This window comes from Panthera leo, chromosome E2, assembly GCF_018350215.1.
Source record: "Panthera leo isolate Ple1 chromosome E2, P.leo_Ple1_pat1.1, whole genome shotgun sequence".
NCBI lineage: Eukaryota > Metazoa > Chordata > Mammalia > Carnivora > Felidae > Panthera > Panthera leo.
This window is the reverse complement of record NC_056693.1, coordinates 255,393-275,933: the sequence shown is the minus strand read 5'-3', so window position 1 is coordinate 275,933 and position 20,541 is coordinate 255,393. Positions and strand designations below refer to the sequence as shown.

At 50.7% G+C, this 20,541-nt stretch overlaps 1 protein-coding gene across 5 annotated transcripts in view; it reads right to left on the bottom strand.

Annotated features, from left to right (window-relative positions):
* The window catches only part of A1BG (alpha-1-B glycoprotein), a 28,193-nt gene extending 7,652 nt beyond the window's left edge, over positions 1-20,541 (bottom strand). Inside the window, exons 1-6 of one of the 5 annotated variants that reach the window (XM_042918060.1) lie at positions 18,674-20,157; positions 17,454-17,832; positions 7,653-7,808; positions 6,061-6,182; positions 4,651-4,750; positions 3,166-4,194 (exon numbers count right to left, since the gene is read on the bottom strand). The gene's annotated coding sequence lies outside the window, so the exon portion shown is untranslated. Of the gene's footprint in view, positions 1-649; positions 1,290-3,165; positions 4,195-4,650; positions 4,751-6,060; positions 6,183-7,652; positions 7,809-17,453; positions 17,833-18,673; positions 20,158-20,430 lie in introns of those variants that run through there. The other 4 variants (XM_042918059.1, XM_042918061.1, XM_042918062.1 and 1 more) reach the window with 4 other exon arrangements.

Sequence of the window (20,541 nt, the reverse complement as noted above, 5' to 3'; positions counted from 1 at the left end):
TGGACCAGATCAAATTTACCTATACGGGCCAATTTGCAAAGACTGGATTTGAGGTGTTAGACTGAGTAGCTTGAGGGAGATTTTATTTGGTAGGTTGACTGAGACCTGGACTCACAGTGGCCTAAATTCAGCGAGGTTCAATAGCCAGAACTCCCCTGGTATAATGTAGAGGAAGGAATCCAAAGGCTTGGGGGTATAGGAATGTGGAAAGAGGTTTATCGTGTGCAATATGGTATATGCACGCACACACACACGCACACACACACACACACTCAGAGTAAAGAGGAGGACACCCTTGTTTTAAGACATTGAGAAACAGATTACTTAGGAGGCTACCTGCATCCCTGAAAAGTGGCAGTGCCCTCTAGGCTACTACGGCATTGGGAGATGCTGCCGTCAGGTCTGATTTCAATGGGGATGAAAGACCAGCTTAACAGAGCTCAAGTGACAGGGCCCACCAGAGATGTGCACAGTACCCATCACTGGCAGCAGTGATGAGGCGGTAATCAGGATGTTTTAACCCCCAGAGGGGTTGCTTCTGCAGGGAAAGGTTTAGGATGACTTCAGGGGCTTAAAGAGTCTCACCTTCATGAATATTGACCTTGCAAGTGCTTTTTCTCTACCAGGACGCAAGGACCACGAGACTTACCGCATTTTCGCGGGACAACAGCACACCTTCACGGCTTGCCTCAGGAATGTTCACTCAACTTTCTTATTGTCTGTCACAATCTCTGTCGAGATCTTGATCATCCCAACTTCCCACAGAACATCACACCCGTACGCCATTGCCACTATATGGATGACAGTGGCTGACTGGACCTAATAAACATGAAGCAGCAGATCAATTAGACCAATAAGTGAGTTAAATGCACGCCAGGGTCTCACCTCCTCTGGCAAGTGCCTAGGGATCTGGAGCGTGTTAGGATAGATCCTTCTAAGAGACGGGCAACTGACGTCAGTTGCTGCAACATACACCGACCACCTCTAAAAATGAGGAATAAGGGAGGCCTCTGAATTTGGACACAACGTATACACCTCACTGTGCTGCCCCAATCTGTTTACAACTGCAGTTTTGTGTGGAGCCCCCGCGGCAGGTCCCGGATACGAAGCAGGCTGCTCTGCCACTTGGGCCCTATTACCCAGAAGATCCAATGGTGCCAATGGACAGTTTCGACGTGTCAGGCAAATAAGGATGCTATGTCGAGCCTCTGGCAGCCCAAACAGAATACAATGCTGGTTTCAAAGAGGTCTCTCCTGCACACCGTCAAAGTTCCAGCAATAACTATGCTCCAGCCTTCTCAGAGACGCGCCCCCCCCCCCGCCCAGCCCCAGGCCGCCAGGAGCCCATCCCTTCTCTTTTGCACCACCAGCCCTAGAGGTGGTAGCTGCTCTACAGTTATGAATCTCTGGGTTCTTTCAGCCTCACAGAGCTAGATAAACAATTCCCTCAAGATACCTAGGGAGGGTGCTTTCTTTGCCTGCCTCCTCCCCGAGACAGCCCTCTCTGCCCCACATCTCACCCATCACACGGGCCAGATGCACATCCCCACCCCGTCGCAGCGAGATATTAGTGGGCAGGCTGGAGTTCCCTGCGCCAGCTCTCTCCCATCACCCGGGGCTGGCATGAAGCCTCCCAACTCGGCAATCAGGTTGCAGGTGGAGGAGTCCCTGCAAAGTGCCGGGTATGGCACCGTGGTGCTCAGCAACCCTTGTGACTAGATGCTGCTACTCTGGCAGACGGCCGAGTAGGATCCTCGTCAGCTGGGAGTCCTCGGGCCAGTCTGGGTCCTCCCTGGGGCTCCACTCTGGAGACATGAGAAGGAATTTTCCAAACTAGGAAGGTAGCCCCACACACTCCCTCTCCCTGCTTCTCTCATGAGCCTATGTTGGAGTCTGCTATTCCAGCCAAGGAGACCCAGGAGCAGGAGGAAGTACAGCGCATCCAGGGGCAGCCAAGGTCAGAAAGAGGCGTCCAAAATGGTGGTGGAGGTGGCAAGACTGACAAGCACTGACTCCAGGGGAGACCCCAGTGCACACAGCCGTTCAGATCAGGGTGATTCTGGCATGGGGAGACGAGGCGGTGGTAGCTAGGCCAGAGAAGGGTGTTCGTCGTGGCTGGAAACAGTGAACGCTCCCCGTGCTTTGTGGGTGGTCTGCTCTGACCCCCCCCCCCTCCACCCCACCCCACCAGTCTCCCACTGAGCCCTGCTCTGCCCTAGCACCCCACAGTGACCAGGCTGGCTTCTTCTCCCATTTCCTTTCCCTTCCCTTCCCAGCGGCCTTCCTGCTCACCACCACTCCACCCCTCCCCCAGCTGGTTTTCCCTCGCTCTAGCTTCCAGAATCTGGTCAGTTGTGCCAGGAAATGGGTCTGAGACCTGCTCACTCAATGAAGGCAGGGCGTGGGGGCTGTGCCACCACCCCCGGGTGTGTGGGCCTGATACTGGGTCCATAACCAGCCAGAAGTGTTTCAAGCTGCTCAGGTTTATCTTTTTTTTTTTTTTTTTTTTTTTTTTTTAATTTTTTTTTTTTTTCAACGTTTTTTATTTATTTTTGGGACAGAGAGAGACAGAGCATGAACGGGGGAGGGGCAGAGAGAGAGGGAGACACAGAATCAGAAACAGGCTCCAGGCTCCGAGCCATCAGCCCAGAGCCTGACGCGGGGCTCGAACTCACGGACCGCGAGATCGTGACCTGGCTGAAGTCGGACGCTTAACCGACTGCGCCACCCAGGTGCCCCCAGGTTTATCTTTTTAAACTGGACTCCTAGCTTTAACCATGGAGAGAACAGGAGCAAGGGGTAGGGGTGGGAGGGAAGCAGCTGAGAGCGGACGGCGGCAGGACCACCCCCACTCTTCCCCTTAGGTCTCCTGATGCTCACCAGGGGCCCCAGAGCAAGGCCTCTGACCTTCTGGCCCCGGCCCGTGGGCCCTCGGCTTAAGAGAAAAAATTCTGTGCAACCTCGGATCCAGCTGAGGGGAGGGGAGGCAGGGAAGGGGGCGCGTCTAACCCTTGCTCCTGGGCAGCCAACTGGGCCCTGGGTCTCAGTCCCACAGGGTTCTGAGACAAGACCACCACGCCTGTGGGAGCCTCCGATTCTCACCGGCCTCTACACAGATACACCCCTCCCGGCATCAAAATCCACCGCCTGCACCTGGTGAATTACCTCCCTGCCACCCGTGTGCAGCCAGGGGGGTCACCAGTGAAACTGCCATTGTCATCGTAGGGGCTGTTTCCACGGCCTGGCGCTCTGCCTGCATCGTCGCCATCCCTGTGCTGCAGCACACCGAGCCCACGACGGTGGGGCACGCGGATGGCGATTTTACACACACTGTCCACGGATGGCAGCATCGGGTGCCTCGCGCCCGGCCGAGTTGACTCAGACTCACAGTCCGGCAGGGGCATCCCAGAGTCAGGGTGTGGAGCCACCCGCGTGCCGCTCCCGGTGCTCGTTGAGGTTGGAGCGGTGGCCGAAGGACCTGCTGCACACACGGCACGTGTAAGGCCACTCACCTGTCTGCCTGCACCTGTGCTCGGCCAGGCTGCACCGGGTGCACTCAAAGGGCCTCTTGCCAATGTGTGCGCTGGTGCTGCCACAGGCCGGCCACGTGCAGGAAGGCCTTGACCCAGTCGGGACAGGCGTGCAGCTGCGCGCAGCTGCGCGACCCCACGTATCTTCAGGTGCTCGGCCAGGTTGAAGTTCCGGCTGAAGGCCTTGCCCCAGGCCGGGCAGGTGTGGGGCCGCGCGCCTGTGTGCGTGCTGGTGCTCCAGGAAGTTGGAGTTCCAGTTGAAGGCTCTGTGGCAGACCGGGTATTCACAGGGCCTCCCGCCCGTGTGCACTCGCTGGTGCTGCAGCAGGTAGGAACTCTAGCTGAATGTCTTGTCGCACTTACTGCACCGCAGGCAGGCTCCCTGTGGAGAGGCAAGGGGCCGGGCACCAGGCCCTCTTGGATGCTTCTGGGCCTGCCCCCGTCCCTCCTACAGTCTGCAGGCTCCAGCTTCCCTCTGGGGGCCCCCTGGTCCTTTGCCTCCACCGGAGCTTGTCTGGGGTCTTCCCAGGCCCTCAGGCCTCCAGATGCAGCCCCCTCAGAGTGGCCTGGAGTGTCAGTCTTCAGCACAATCCAGGGAATGTCACCTTTTCCTGGAGCCACCTGCTGGGCCACTGTGCTGGCGACTCCACCTTGCCTCGGTAGTCTGAAACAGGAGGAAGAGAAAGCAAATGCCTAAGAGCCCAAAGCACCCTGGGGAATGGGGCAGAGGGGCGTAGCAGATCTCAGGAACGATGTGATTGTGACAGATCTAGAGTGGGGGCAAAGCTTGGGGCTGGCTGGATCCAGCATGGCCATCACCCCCACCTTTCTTGAGCTGGTGCCCCTGGCCCCTCTTCAGTCTGGAACAGGAAAACAGGGGCCGCAGATGCTGCAACTCTCCCCATAGAGGCAGCATCCAAGGCCAACTCTTGGAGTCAAGCTGTTGCCCTGTTGAGTTCTGGCAGCCCTGGCTATGATGGGAGCATGCCAGGAGACCACTGTGCCTGCCTAGATGGTGTCACATCCCACATGTCCCCACACCTACCCGGGCAGCAGGATGCCGGGAGGGGAGGCTGTGGGAGCCAGAATGGTGGAAAGGTTCAAAATCCACCTGTCTCACCTGTACTTGGTCTCCAACTCTGCACAAGGTAGCTCCAGGGCCTGGCTCCCATCCCCTTGTTCCACACTGGGGTCACTAAGCACCAGAGAAGTGAGGACACCTGTTTTTGAGGATAAAGATGGACCTGGTCACCTGTAGAAACACTAGAAGTGAACTACCCTCATTCCAGGAGGCTTAAGGTGACTACCTGACCCAAACCCTGGCTGTGTCTGTCTTCCTTGCCCACCTCATCTCTGCCCCGACACCTCAGCAGTCCCCTCCACCCGATAGGCAGCCTGGCCAGGCATGGAGGAACCCCAGTGGCTGCCAGGCACTGTTAGACCACATCAGGCTCCTGTCTCAGCCCAACCAGACTGGTCCAGCTACCTAAACCTAGGACTTGGGGTGGCTGTGCAGCCAGATCCCTGGGGGAGAAATGCCAAGGGCAGGAGGCTTCATTGGCCCTGAGGCCACACTTGCATCTTTGGCTGCTCCTTCCTGCAGTGATGCATCCACAGCAAACAAAGCCCATCCACACCCGCCCCTGACCACCCTTACTGTCCTTTACAGAGTCCATAGCCCAGCTGGTGCCCTCATTCTGCATGCACTGGAATTGTCAATGATCCCAGGGGCTCCAATTCACCCACTCCAGAGTGAGGCAAACCCCAGGGGCACCTGTCATCCCCAGGCCACTAGCAAGGTGGCCCCAGGGTCAGCTGTCAGGATGAGGTAGGAGCGAGTGCATGGATAGGTGCTGTACCGGGAACTAGGGCTTGGAGAGGGGAACCTCCTGCTCATATTGCTCCTCTGGCTTGGGGACCAGCACCTCTTGGGGACTGGGGGCCGGGACCTGGGGACAGGAAAGCAGGCAGGCCAGGCAGATCCAGAGAAAACAAGGGGCACGTATTGGTACGCTCCATCTTTCTTGGCGTCCCCCGTGTCCCCACATTCTGAGGACACAGTGCTGAGAACAATCACATGTGTGATCTTGAGGGCATCCATCTTACTCTGGGGTCTGAGCAAAGACCAAGCTCTCACCATCATTCTCCCACAGTGCCCCAACCCTACCAGCCCCAACGGGGGACCATAAGCCAGGTTCAGAAGGAAGCAGACCCAGCCCCCACCCAGCCTGCCCTCACCTGGAGTCTTGTCCTGGCCAGCTCCTGCTGCAGCCCCTCCACCAGGGCAAAAGCCTCCCCGGGGCTGCATGGCTGCTGCCCCCCGAACGTGGGCCTGGATCTCAGGCGGCAGCACGCCCAGAAACTGCTCCAGTACCAAGAGCTCCAGCATCTGCTCCTCGGAGCATGCCTCTGGCTAAAACCACTGACAGCACAGCTCTGAGCTGGGCCAGTGCCTCATGAAGCCCCTCTTCCTCCTTGTAGCAGAACCCCAGAAGCACCTGCCATAGATTTCAGAGCTGGGCTCACCCACCATTGGGGCTGGTGTGCTCTGAAGGACCCCGGGGGCCAGGGCTGATGCCTTGTTCTTCTGGGCAGCCATCATACCCTTTCCCAGACAGGGTAGCCACAGGGCCCAGGGCGCTTCCTCTGGACCTGGAGACACAAAGGTGAGCCTGTGAGCACAGCCAGGCCGTGAAGGCCCCTCCCCAGGACCCTCTGACAGTAACTCTGGGTGCTTGTGCCTGTCAGTAAGACAGGAAGTGAGTGTCCCTGCCTCTGTGTCCAAGTGTTTGAAGGATATACCGAGGTGCCCAGTCTGTGGTCTTCTGTACCATCCCCTCCTCTCCCTGCTTTTCTCAGGGCCCTCTGCCCTGGCTTCCTCAACTCCTTGGCTCCATTGATCCCCCACACAGCATGCCAAAGGCTGCAAACTGGATAGCCAGTCTTGCTTGACTGCTCCCTTGCAAAATGTTTTGTAAAAATTTAAATTGGTTACCAATGAATGTTAAAAAGTAATCAGATACTGATGGGAATGTCAACTGGTGTGGCCTGGCCGGGGGGGGGGGGGGGGGGGGGGGGGGGGGGGGGGGGGGGGGGGACGGACACTCTGGCAGTTCCTCAAATGGTTAAACCCAGAGTTCCACGTGACTCAGCAATTCTACTAGTAGGGTATCAATGCAAGAGAAATGAAAGTGTGGGGCGCCTGGGTGGCTCAGTCAGTTGAGCGTCTGACTTCGGTTCAAGTCATGATCTCGCGGTCTGTGAGTTTGAGCCCCACGTCGGGCTCTGTGCTGACAGCTCAGAGCCTGGAGCCTTCTTCAGATTCTGTGTCTCCCTCTCTTTCTGACCCTCCCCTGTTCATGCTCTGTCTCTCTCTCTGTCAACAATAAATAAACATTAAAAAGAAAAAAAAAATTTTTTTTAAAGAGAAATGAAAGTGTGTCCAGGCAGCTTTTTTATTTTTTGTATTTTTTTTCAACGTTTTTTATTTATTTTTTTTGGGACAGAGAGAGACAGAGCATGAACGGGGGAGGGTCAGAGAGAGAGGGAGACACAGAATCAGAAACAGGCTCCAGGCTCCGAGCCATCAGCCCGGAGCCTGACGCGGGGCTCGAACTCACGGACCGCGAGATCGTGACCTGGCTGAAGTCGGACGCTTAACCGACTGTGCCACCCAGGCGCCCCCAGGCAGCTTTTTTAAACACACACACACAAAGAGCTACATGACCCACCTTGGGGCATCCTTTTTCCATTTTTTTCCTCCTTAATCTTGTGTGTGTTTTCAATTTTTTTAAAAAACAGAGATCTGTAGCAGTGCTGTGCGTGAGGAAACTGTTGCTAAGGAGAATTTGAGCTTTCCCCCATTTCTTTTCCTGTCTCTTTTCCTCTTTCTTTCTCCTGGTCAAGGTTTTAAATGTAACCAAGAAGCAGAGAAGCAAAAAAAAAAAAAAAAAAAAAAGTATCCATGCAAAAGCTTGCACATGAATGTCATAGCTGTAGTACAGATAATACAGTAATACAGATAATATATAATATATATAATTACTATAGCAGCCAAAAAATGATAACAGGCCAATGTCCATCAACTGATGAAGGGATAAACAAAACGTGGCAGATACTTACAATCAAACATCATTCTGCCGTAAAAAGGAATGAAATATGGTTACATCCTATAGGATACATGAACCTTGAAAACACTATGCTAGGTGAGAGAATCCAGACACAAAAGACTTCACACTGAATGGTTCTATTTATCTGAAATGTCCAGGATAGGCAAATCTGTAAGAAACAGAAAGTAGATTAGTGACTGCCAGGAACTGGGAAGGAAGGAATGGATAATTTGATTAATTGGGTATGAAATTTCTTTTAGGGTGATAAAAATGTCCTGGAATTAGATCATGGTGACGATTGCACAAAAATGTGAATATACTAAAAAACAACAACTGTACGTATTAAAAGTGTTAATTTTTTTAGAAAGTCATCAGCCAAAGGGCACCTGTGTGGCTCATTTGGTTGAGCATCCAACTCTTGATTTTGGCTCAGGTCATGATCTCACAGTTTGTGGGATCAAGGCCTGTGTCAGGCTCTGTGCTGGCAGCATGGAGCTTGTTTGGGATTCTCTCTCTCCCTCTCTCTCTGTCCCTCCCCCCCTGCTCATGCTCTCTCTCTCTCTCTCTCTCTCAAAAATAAGTAAACTTTCAAAAAAAAGACTTTCCAAAAAAAAAGTCATCAGCCAATTTCAAAAGGTTGTTACATGATTTCATGTATATAACATTCTTGAAATGACATAATTGTAGAAATAGAAAACAGAAAGCCAAGCCTTAAGGAGGGGATGGAGGCAGGAGAGAAGTAGGTGTGGCTATAAGGGCAACTTAAAGAATCAGGTGATGGAAATATTCCTTATCCTTACTATCTATTTGATATGGTTATCATACTGTACTGTAGTTTTGCAAAAAGGTACCATTGGACAAAACTGGGTAAAAGCTACATAAGATCTCTGTATTATTTCTTACAGATGGGAATTTATAATTATGTCAAAAAACTTTTTTTTAATCATCAGAATTTAAAAAAAAAAAAAAAAAAAAAAGTCCGTTTTTGTTTCTTGAAGGACCAGAAGACCTGGCCTCAGGAGTCCCATGTTTCTGAGGATAGAGTCTGGCAGGGATATCCCTCCAGGCAGGACTTATGCTTCAGAGCCGCCCAGCCCTCCGTCCCCTCTAACCGGGCCTAACCGCCTGGGAGTCTGCCCATCTTGGGATAGTATCCAAATCCCTGAAGGTCGTCCCGATTGCCTTCACTGCTCCAGCCTCCCACCATCCTCATACTCACCTTGCGTGCTCTTTCTCCGCCTGAAAGCCTTTTCCTCCACTTTTCCCCCAGAATGCCTAATCACCATGGTCTGTGGCCACCTCCCCAGTAAGGTCCCGTCTCCCACGCCAATGGGCTCTCATCCGACGGGTCACAAGTGACTATTTGTGTCTACTCCCAACCCCCAATGCCGGGCTCTCACCTACTGGGGACTGGGTGAAAAAATACAAAGTGGGAGAAGGGGAGGGACACTGAGCAGGAGACGTCCAAAGGGGGTTTTGGTCTCAGGAAGCGCTGGGCTTGGATCACACCGGGCAAGTGAGAGTGGAGGTTGGATGCCGGCGTGCAGAAGGCACATGCAAAGGCTCGGAAGCGGGAACCAGGAGCGCCGGGAGGAGGTCTGAACGAATGAATGAATGAATGAATGAACGGAGTTAGGAATGTTGGCGGGCCTAGGGAACGAGAGCAGGAGTAACGAATGAAAGGGTGAATAGACGGACAAATGCATCAGGAGATGCCGGACCCCGCAGTTTAGCGCACGAGAGGCGAGAGGCGGAACCAGAAAGCGGGGGCGGGGGATGAAAAACAAGTGAGTGAACGAACGGGCAGGGGGAAGGGATGCTACACAAATAAATGACCTACGTGGCTCACGGAAGAGCGAGCAGAGCCCACCGACTCTCGGGCGACCGCACTTCCGTCCCGACCCCACTTGGCCGAGCCACTTCCGGGCTGCTCTGGGCGGCGTGGAGACCTTACTCTCAGTGGTCCCAGAGCGCGCCTGCGAGGCCAGGCGGTGGGAGCCGGGGGCGCGGGTCCGATAACACGTCCGAGCTGGGATCGTTCTTTTCTGTGTAAAAGTCTCTCAGTTGCCCCCACTCTCAATTTGGGTTTGGGCAAGTGTGAATGCATGACTCAGGCAGACAGCATCCAATTCCCCTCGGCCCTCGGGATTGACTCAGGATCCGCAGACGACCTACTTGGACCTGTGGGTTTCACGGGGCAGGGATTCTTTCTGAACTATTAGGGCTTGTATTTCCTGTGGAACTTTAAACCCTGAATACCTGTCAGCAGGTACAGGTGCAGCCTTCGTGTCTCCATGAAGGGAGAACCTGTCAAGAGAATGGAGCCCACACAGAGAAGCAGAAATGAAGGACAGTGTATTAGTTTCCTGTGGCTGCTATAACATATTACCACAAACCTGATGGCTTAAAATACCGGAAATGTATTCTTTCATAGTTCTGGGTGCCTGAAGTCTGAAATCAGTATCATTGAGCTGAAATTGGAGTGGCAGGAAGGCTACCCTCTTTCTGGAGGTTCTAGGGGAGAATTCATATCCTTGCCTTTTCAACATTTAAACTGCATTCCTAGTATTCCTTGCTTATGGTCCCTTCTTCCACCCTCAAAAAACTGGTTGTAACACCTTATTAAGAAACAAAATCTCTGACACATGTTCATTTTATACTTGCATGAGAGTCACAATTTTAGTTCTTTTTTTCTTAAGTAGGCTCCATGCCCAACTTAGGGCTTAAATTCATGACCCCAAGATCAAGAGTCACGCGCTCTACTGACTGAGCCAGCCAGGAGCTCTATGATTTTAGTTTTTTCAAAAGATGTATTCACTAACAGCACATAACAGTGACTACACTAACAAACAATCCCGGGATCTCAGTGGCTCAACACAATACAGACTTCCTTTTTGCTCGTGTCACAGTCTCAAGTGGGTCAAGTGACCTTCCTAGAAGATTGTCCTTGATTTAGGTACCCAAGCTCCTTCTATCCTGGGTCTCTGCTGTTCTTTGTGTCCTTCTCAGGATTTTCTGCTGAATCTCCTCTGTCCAGCTGACTGATGAAACAAGTGAAAAAGATGATGTAGGCCATTTTAAGTTATCCATCACTCCTGTCCACATTCCATTAGCCAGAACTCATTCACGTGGCTCTGGGTAACTTCAGGGAGCCTGAAAAACATAGGTTTGTGGATGCAGGAAGAGAAAAGGGGATTGTTGGGTATTTTAGTCCATCTGTACCATAGGACACACAATGTCTCCCAGGAAGTCCCTGGTTTTGACTGGACTCAAAGGCTACCGTACTCCTAGCCATCCCAGCAGCCATTCAACTCCTTGCTCATATGGACTTTCTGATGCTTGATGAAGTTGGACTACCAGCAAAAGCTTTTCCTTATGCTTCTCACTTAGATGGTATAGTAACCAGCATTCAAGAGGACTGCCAACAATCCTCACCTCCTGATAGTCACACCTTTGTTGGTATGGTTTTCTCCTACATCGAATCAGGGATGGTCTGTGTCACCGGTAGAATATGGCATAAGTGACAGTGTGTGGCTTGGACTCTTGAATCGCTTGCTCTGGGGGGCGAGGGGAGTCAACTCCCATGTCATGAGGACACTCAAGCAGCTCTACGGAGAAGCCCTTTAGACAGGAACCACTTGCCAACCATATAAGTGAGCCATCTTGGTAGTGGACCCTTGAAGCCATCATGCTTCAGAGGACTACAGCCTCATGAGAGACCCTGTCATGTGATTCATTCTGGCCAATGAGCGGTGAGAAGAAGTACCCTGCAGCTGTTGGGCTACACTTTCAATTAAGAGGTGTGAGGCCCCGAGAATTCCTTTTCTATCTTTCATATTAGTGTCCAGCTATGTTGGAGATAGTGGCTGTTCCGTTGTCAGGGACCCTGATGAGTGACAGTGAATGTAATGAGTAGTGCCCTAGCCAACCTGTGAAGCATGGTTTGGGCAGGAGTTAGTTTTAGTGTTTTCAGTCAGTAAGGCAGTAAGCTGTGTCACGGAAGTGGAACTGAGCCCACCTGGTCACATTCCTAGGTTCTCCCCAAAAAGAATTCTCTTGTGTTGAGGCTCGATGGGAAATTTTATTGCATATATCATACCAATGGGTTTTTCTTTGGTTTGAATGTTTTCAGATCAAAACCTGTTGATGGTTACAGGTCATTCATGGCATTGTGACCAGTGGTAGAGTTTACCTCCTTCATAAATCCTCTTATGTCTACCAAGGATTGATTTTTCAATAATAGAATGTCTCTCCAGAATACATGTTCTAGGTTTCTGTAAAAGATTGAGTTGTCTTTGGGTATACCCACAAAACGGGTATGGTAAATGTAAATGCAAACAGCTGAATGGAGGGGCCCTGTTCACTCCAGCAACAACCAACACCAGGAAGGCCTGATGTCCGCTATGACTATTTCCAAATGCCACTGTGGCTGTTAGTTTCCCATTGCTGCTATAACAAATCACCACAAATTTAGTGGCTAAAACAATGCAAATTTATTATCTCACATAAAGCAAGGTTTCAGCAGCGTTGCTTCCTTCTGGAAGCTCAAAGGCAGGATCTGTTTGCTTGCCTTTTCTAGATTCTAGATCCCACCTACTTTCCTTGTCTTGTGGCCCTGTCTTCCATCTTCAGAGCCAGCAGTGAAACATCAGACTCTGCCCCTCCTGCCTCTTCTTATACAAAGATGTTGTGATTACATTGGGCCCATCATAAATAAGCCAGGATAATCTCCCGCATCAAGATCCATTATCACACCTTATAGTCCCTTTTGTTGTGTGAAATAACATATTCATAGGTTCTAGGGACTAGGACACATACATCTTTTGAGGAAGGTGGGGTGCATTATTCTCCCTACAACAGTGGCTTTTTCTGAGCTCTTCATATGGTTTACTGGGAAAACACAGTATGTGCATCAAGATGCCATTCAGATTAAACAAAACTATGAAAGTTTAGCCTGGAATCTAATACACATGCAGCTCAGAACAGTCCCATCTGGGTAGGGGCTCACTTGGCGGGCCATAACTAAAATATGCAGAGCAGGGGGAGTGAATCTGATGTGCAGCAAACATACATGGAAGGGTCAGAGAAGGCCCACCTGATGGGTGGGAATATGGAAAGGAGGAAGAAGAGGACTTGCATGTTGATTAGGTTACTGATCAATGACAGTCACTAAGAGAGGATTGACCTGTTAAAGAGTTCATGGTAGGGGTACCTTGGTGGCTCAGTTGGTTAAACCTCCGACTTTATCTCAGGTCATGATTTCCTGGTTCACAAGTCTGAGACCTGCATCAGGCTCTGTGCCGACAGCTCGGGGCCTGGAGCCTGCTTCAGATTCTGTGTCTCCTTCTCTCTCTGCCCCTCTCCCACTTACGTTCTGTCTCTCTCTCACAAAAATAAACTTGAAAAAACTTTTTATTAAAAAAAAAAGAGTCCATGGTAAGAATGAGAATTCTTCCTAAGTTCTTGCTACCTCCAGAACAAATATGGACTTGCCCAGCACAGCCTCTGGAGTTTGAGTATGTAAGTGCACTAAATCAACACTTCACTGAGCACAAAAGCTCGGGCTCTTGTTCTTTCATTCTGTTCCCTTTTCTGTGGAAGGCAGATAGATATTCCTTTATCAAAAGTTCCAGAAATCTGAGTCTATTTGATGAAACTGTTTTCACCAACTCTTCCTTGACCGACTGTTGCTTTTCTGTCGTTTTTGCAAATTTCTAAAAAGCAGGTGCCCAGGGGCACCAGTGACCTGAAATAAGTTGGCTTGGAACTAAAAAGAATCTAGCTAACTAAAAAGAACTAAAAGGAAGCATTTAACCAAATCTCTCTACACATTTTCAGCCAAGGACACTTCAGAGTAACCAGATGTGGTTCTTTTCAGGATGCTGCTCCCGACAGTCTCTGGTGGATTATTTTGCCCTTGGACATCACAACCACAAAGGGAAAGATTTGTTGACAGTCAGTGATCTGGAGGAAAATGTTTTGGAGTGAAAATTATGTACATAAAAGGTGAAAATACAGAGTTTGACACGTTCCACAGATCTTGAGGGGTCATAGAAGCAGCTGGGCCATCAATGGAGCATGGGAAGTGGAAGGGCCCACATTAAGGGTGGTTTGTACGGTCACATGTTCAGCAAGTCAATGGTCTGGGGCATTCTCCAAAGAAACAAAGATGGCAATAAGGACAGTCCTCACTCGGGTCACATGTGGTAACTGCCAAACCTCCTGTAGCCTCCAGGCCTGTGTGACACCGGCCTTAGACCCAGGACAGATGAGGCTACCTTTCTCCATCTGAATCTCAAAGCCACTTAGCATCTGGGTTGACTAAGGTTTCATGGGGCCACATTCAGGCCCATAAGGATATTGATCCTTGCTGGTTCCCTCTCCCATGGGTGGCACTGATCAGGGCTAATACCTTGGAAATCCAACACCTTCCCCATTGTGGCAACTACCACTTTGTGCCTTGGTTTCTCCAACTGGCAATTTAACCACCTGGAGATTGAGACCCAACCAGAGGTGCTCAGAGCCCCAAAATGAGGGACTTCAAGCAAGTTTGAGGACATCTGGGTGCCACTGGGCAAGCATGTTGTCCCCCAGTGCCAGACTGTCCATGGGGCCCTAACAGAGTGATCTGTCACCATGGGAGCCAGTGGGAGGCTGAGAGAGAAACATCTCTTTCCCAAGCACCTATGGATTTGAGTCCACAGATATTCTTTCCAGGTGGGAAGTGGCTGCTATCCCACCCTGTTACTGGGTTTCTGCCTGTCTGCAGCTCTCCAAGAACAGCAGTTGTGGGTTCCTTCTGCCCTCCAGTGCTGACCATCCCAACAACAGATGGATATGAATCTAACCTGCAACAGACACCATGCCCAGGGCTGATGGAGCCAGGCTCAGTGGCCATGACTCCTGCAGGGTCCTGATGGCCTGCCTGGGGAAGGTCAAGGGAGGAGCTTTCTCTAGAATGAGCGGCTTGCTGTGCAAATAAAATAGACACATTGGGGGTCCAGGTTTCAAAAAGTATCACTTGTACACTGGGATTGACAAAACTGTTGGGTTGTGTGGACCCAGTGTGGGTGGACTGATCAGCCTCTTCCAGCTAACTCACCACACTCAGACTTTGTCCTAATGAGGACAGATAGGCAGAAAGAGCTGGAAGAAAAAAAGGCAATTGCACAATGTACTCCCACACAGCTGGTGGGAATGGAAAACGATGGAGCTAGCTACTGTAGAAAACAGCCTGGCAATTCCCCAAAAGGTTAAACATGGAGTTAGCACATGACACAGCAATCCCACTCCTAAATATTTATCCAAGAGAAGTGAAAACCACTATCCAAGCAAAAATTTGTACACAAATGTTCACTACAGCATTTTTTATATAATAGCCCAAAGCTAGTAATAACTCAAATGTCCATCACCTGAAGAATGGATAAACAAGATGTGGTCTGTTCATACAAGGAAGTATTACTCAGCAATAAAATGGAATGAAATACTAATACGTGATTGGACCTCAGAAAACAGTAAGCTCAGTGAAAGAAGCCAGACACAAAAAGACCACACTGCACAATTCCATTTATGTGAAAAATCCAGAATAGGCAAATCCAGAGACAAAGACTGTATTGGTAATTGCCAGGGGCTGAGGGAAGGAAGTATGGGGGGTAACTGCTTAATGAGTATGCAATTTCATTTTGGGGTGCTGGAAATGTTCAGGAATTAGACAATGGTGATTGTTGCACAACATAGCAAATATATTAAAAACTAAAAATTATACTAAAAACCAAAGTGAATTGTACACTTCAAAATGGTTCATTTATATTATATGAACTGTACTTCAAAAACAAAACAAAACAACAGAATATACCCGAGCATAAATATTCCTGCAGTTGGTGTGCCCAGGTGTCTGCCTGGGTGAGTCCATTCTGCAGCATCCAGGATGTCGTCTGAGCTCGGGCCACAGGCACAGTAATGCATGGGACAGAGGTACGTGTTTGTGTGTTTTAAACAATGCTTTTGTAATGAGAAAAGCAAGGTCTTCAAAAGTGTTAGGTAAAAATGAAATATACGGACTTCAAGCTGTATTACAAAGCTGTAGTCATCAAGACAGTATGGTACTGGCACAAAAACAGACACTCAGATCAATGGAACAGAATAGAGAACCCAGAAATGGACCCACAAACGGATGGCCAACTAATCTTTGACAAAGCAGGAAAGAATATCCAATGGAGTAAGACAGTCTCTTCAGCAAATGGTGCTGGGAAAACCGGACAGCGACATGCAGAAGAATGAACATGGACCACTTTCTTACACCATACAGACAAATAAACTCAAAATGGGTGAAAGACCTAAACATAAGACAGGAAGCCATCAAAATCCTAGAGAAGAAAACAGACAACAACCTTTGTGACCTTGGCCACAGGAACTTCTTACTCAACACGTCTCCAGGGGCAAGGGAAACAAAAGCAAAAATGAATTATTGGGACCTCATCAAAATAAAAAGCTTCTGCACAATGAACGAAAAACAGCAAAACGAAAAGGCAACCAACAGAATGGGAGAAGATATTTGCAAATGACATATCAGATAAAGGGTTAGTATCCAAAATCTATAAAGAACTTATCAAACTCAACACCCAAAAAACAAATAAACTAGTGAAGAAATGGGCAAAAGACATGAATGGACACTTCTCCAAAGAAGACCCCCAGATGGCCAACCGACACATGAAAAAATGCTCAACATCACTCATCATCAGGGAAACACAAATCAAAACCACAAAGAGATACCATCTTACACCTGTCAGAATGGCTAGCATTAACAACTTAGGCAACAACAGATGTTGGCGAGGATGCGGAGAAAGAGGATCTCTTTGCATTGTTGGTGGCAATGCAAGCTGGTGCAGCCACTCTGGAAAACAGTATGGAGGTCCCTCAGGAAATTGAAAATAGAACTCCCCTACGACCCAGCAATTGCACTACTATGTATTTATCCAATATATAGATGTGCTGTTTCAAAGGGGCACGTGCACCCCAATGTTTATAGCAGCAATATCAACAATAGCCAAAGTATGGAAAGAGACCAAATGTCCATCGACTGATGAATGGATAAAGATGTGGTATACATATGCAATGGAGTATTATTTGGCAATCAAAAAGCATGAAATTTTGCCATTTGCAACTACGTGGATTAGTCAGTCAGAGAAAGACAAATATCATATGACTTCACTCATATGAGGACTTTAAGACACAAGACAGATGAACATAAGGGAAGGAAAGCAAAAATAATACAAGAACAGGGAGGGAGACATAACATAAGAGACTCTTAAATATGGAGAACAGAGGGTTACTGGAGAGGTTGTGGGAGGGGAGGTGGGCTAAATGGGTAAGGGGCATTAAGAAATCTACTCCTGGGGCGCCTGGGTGGCGCAGTCGGTTAAGCGTCCGACTTCAGCCAGGTCACGATCTTGCGGTCCGTGAGTTCGAGCCCCGCGTCGGGCTCTGGGCTGACGGCTCGGAGCCTGGAGCCTGTTTCCGATTCTGTGTCTCCCTCTCTCTCTGCCCCTCCCCCATTCATGCTCTGTCTCTCTCTGTCCCAAAAATAAATAAAAAACTTTGAAAAAAAAAAAAATTAAAAAAAAAAAAAAAAAAAAAAAAAAAGAAATCTACTCCTGAAATCATTGCTGCACTATATGCTAAGTAACTTGAATGTAAATTTTAAAATTAAATGGTAAAAAACATATATACAGGATGCATGGTTAAATTTGAAGATAGATAGATAGACAGATAGATAGATAGATAGATAGATAGATAAAATAAAAACTTCTCCCACCTGGCCACGCTGACTGCACACCAAGCAGTTTTCACATCAGAAGCTGAACCTCTGCATTCTCCCCAGGCCCATACTTTTCTTCAGCCAAGGGTCTCTTAATCCACTCATTTCAAGAAAACTCTTGATGGGAAGCTAGACACATCTGCTGTACATGATGGGCCACAAGCTGGAGCACGGGGTGATGCTTTATGGTGTCTCAAGCCCCCGGGCACTGCCAGTACTGATTTACAGGTGGGAAGCTGTGACTTGGCAAGGGCACAGGGTGTGCCCCGCTCTGTCTGACCATGGAGCCGTGTCCTCCACACTCAGTTTAGCCACTGGCTCCCACTGCCATGCACAGCATTCAGCTTCTGCCTCTCACAGGCATGGGCTTCGCCCTCTGGTGGGTGAATGCCAGTCACAGAGAGCTGTGAAAAGCAGGCCCATCCCACCCACCTCCCCAGCGTCCTCTGCACCCCCTCAGCCTCTGCCTCTAGGCACCAAAACTTCTGCAGAGTTCCCTGGTCAGACTCCCAAAGATCAGGCTGACCTTGCAGGGGGCCAACTACAGAATTGTGGGGGAAGCCATAAGCACGGATGTGGGGACTATCACTCTTCTCTTCCTCATACAGCTGTCACTCCAGAGCGAACTCTGGCCCCTCACAGAGAGGAGAGGGGCCCCACAGTGAGCGCCATGCAGCAGGAGGGAAGGCACTCAGGTTTCTGTGTATCATCCCTGGGGAGGAACCAGGGCTTCCACAAATGTACATCCTGGAAGCCTCTTAGCCAGGATCCAGGTCTCTCTGACAGGACACCAGGTCACTGCATTCCAGGTATGAAGGACAGTGAGTGGGACCTGGGTGCCTGCCATGCCTCCGCCCCAGGGCTTCCAGTAAATGCTTCCCTACAGGGTCATGGCTGCTGGCCTCATACCCTGGTTTGCACAATAGCTGGCGGCCAGAGCAGGTCCCCAGGCCAGCATTCTACATGACCTCCTGGAACCTTAGGGACCCAGAGGCCAAGGACCCACCAGGGTTGAAGAACACATCTGGGACAGCCTGGCCAACTGGAGACAGCCAATCACCAAGGAATCAGTGGACAGGCCACGGGATGGGTGGTCTGGAGTGTCAGGTCACTCAGGACTGGACAGATGCCACCGAAGAAAGCTGTACTGGACTGAATGGTCCCCCCACCCCCAAAAGATACATCCATACCCTAACCCCCAGAACCTGTGAAAGTACCTTAGCTGGGAAAGGAGTTTTGCACATGTAGTTAAGGATCTTGAGATGAGATCATCCTGAACTCCCTGGGTGGGTCCTAAATCCAAAAATAAGAATCCTTATAAGAGAGAGACAGAGAGAAGAGAAGGCCAAGATTGAGTGTTGGCGCCATGACCCAAGTTACAAATGGACCCACCAGGTGCCAGGACAGTTGCATGGGATGGTTTCCACCTCAGAGCCTTAAGAGTGGAGCCCTGCTGACATCTTTATTTCAGACTTCTGGCCTCCAAAACTGAGAATAAATTTCTCTTGTTTTAAGCCACCTAATTGGTAATAATTTATTATAACAGCCACAGAATATTAATATGGAGACTGGTCCAGCACCCTTCATAGGATGAGTGGGTTATGTGGGGGAGCTCTCCTGATCCGTGCTGATGGAGAGGATCAGGTAAGACTGGGTGGTCCCAGGAAAAAGGAGCAGCTCCCACCTAGCAGGAAGGCACCCCAAACTTACAGGATGTGGGGACCAAGGGCCAACCATTAGCCATGTACCCAGGGCATCTCCAGAACTGTCCCCAGACACCCTGCTCCCATAGGTATCTTCCTCTGTTCATCTACGGTGACAGAAACCTGCCTCCCAGCACTAGACAGCAGATGGAAGCTGCAGACCAGGGAAGAGTCTCCCTGCCTCTCTTGCCCTGCTCCCAGTCTACACCTTTAAACTGCCCTACTTGTCCCTGGATGACCTTCCTTCCAGTCACGGACCTGAGGGCTCCTGGGAGCCTGTCCCCAACCCTGCACTGCAGCTGTCCCAGTGACCTCTCATCTGCCCTGGATGAGCATGCCCGGCACCCTGAGTGCTCACCCAGTCTTTCTACGGGTTTCCGGGGCTGCTGGTGGATGGGACCAGGGCACAAAGCAGCCACCTTGGGGCAAACAGGGGGCTGAGAGATGAACGTGTCCCAGGCTGAGCCCTGAAGAACATGACAACAGCACACCGGAAAAAGGTTAGTGGGGCTGACCTTACTCAGAGCTTGGGCACAGCCCACTGAGGCTGATAACCATCTGCCCTATTCTACACTGTACACGCAGTGCATGACCCCATAGGGCAGGAGTGCCCCGAGTGCGGGCAAAACTCCGTTCTGTGCCTGTCCTCCCCACGGTGCCTCCATCTTCCTGGCCCTGGCCCTGGAGGACACGGAAGTTTCAGCACTCTCAGGCCATCTACCGTGTCTGGGTCGGTGGGTGCGGCGGAGCCAACCGGGGGATCCTTACAGGGCTTGAATGAACAGGAGGAAAATCAAATTAGTGAGGTGAAGAATAACAAACGCGGGGTAGCGCCACACTTAACTGGGACTGAAGGAGGAAGAGGAGCCGCTGTGTCTGGGGACAAGTAAAGGGAAACGGCAAGCGCAAAGGACGGGAGGCGGGACTGGAGGCAGTCGGGAGGCCGCGTCGGCCAAGCGGAGGATATGGGCTTGATTTTGAGAGTCGCGACGACGGGTCCTGGGCCGGGTGCCTCTCACGTGGGCCTCAGTCTCCACACTCAAGATTGGGCACGCGGGAGCCAGAACTAGGGCCGCCCCGCCGCCGGAACTGAAGGCCGCACCTGCAGTGGCCAGCCCGGACCCTGGGCTAGCGGACCGGAAACGCGCGGCCTCTGCCGGGAGCCCTACGCGCCAGGGTGTGGAGGGAACAGGGGGCGGCGGCCGCGCTGAGCGCCCGGAGGAGCCCGCCTCGCAAGCTGGGGTCGCGGGTACGCGCCGAACGCCACATACCAGCTGGGGGGCGGCCCGCACGGGTGCCCTGGTCCCCGCCTCGCACGCAGCACGAAGCCTTCTTCCCTCTTCCTATGGGCCGTCGCGGCACTGAGGGCCCGGTGCCTCCGC